Source organism: Penaeus monodon, chromosome 21 (genome assembly GCF_015228065.2).
Source record: "Penaeus monodon isolate SGIC_2016 chromosome 21, NSTDA_Pmon_1, whole genome shotgun sequence".
NCBI classification, from domain to species: Eukaryota; Metazoa; Arthropoda; class Malacostraca; order Decapoda; family Penaeidae; genus Penaeus; species Penaeus monodon.
The window spans coordinates 3,639,775-3,640,056 of NC_051406.1; the positions used below are offsets into that span (position 1 = coordinate 3,639,775).

At 38.7% G+C, this 282-nt stretch overlaps 1 protein-coding gene across 1 annotated transcript in view; it reads right to left on the minus strand.

Annotated features, from left to right (window-relative positions):
- LOC119586116 (high affinity cAMP-specific and IBMX-insensitive 3',5'-cyclic phosphodiesterase 8B-like) overlaps positions 1-282 on the minus strand; it is a gene marked incomplete at its 3' end in the record, with an annotated part of 30,185 nt that overhangs the window by 24,177 nt on the left and 5,726 nt on the right.

Genomic DNA, 282 nt, shown 5'->3' on the forward strand with positions numbered 1-282 from the left:
TTAAAACACTCTCAAAACGATTTTTAAACAGCACCCCCATAAAACATCAGAAACAAAAATAAAGAAAACGACACCTGGCCACTAGAGCCATCTGGTGTTTGTAATTCTAACACGCCGTCATGCTTGTCACGAACACCAACCAATCATGGCTAAGCTTACCAGACCCTTGGCTAATCACACTGTGTATCTATTGTGCTTAATTAGCCAACAGAATCCTCAGTACACACTAAAAAAGCATGTAGCATTATCCAATAGCTTAATAGTAAGACTGCACTGTTATTA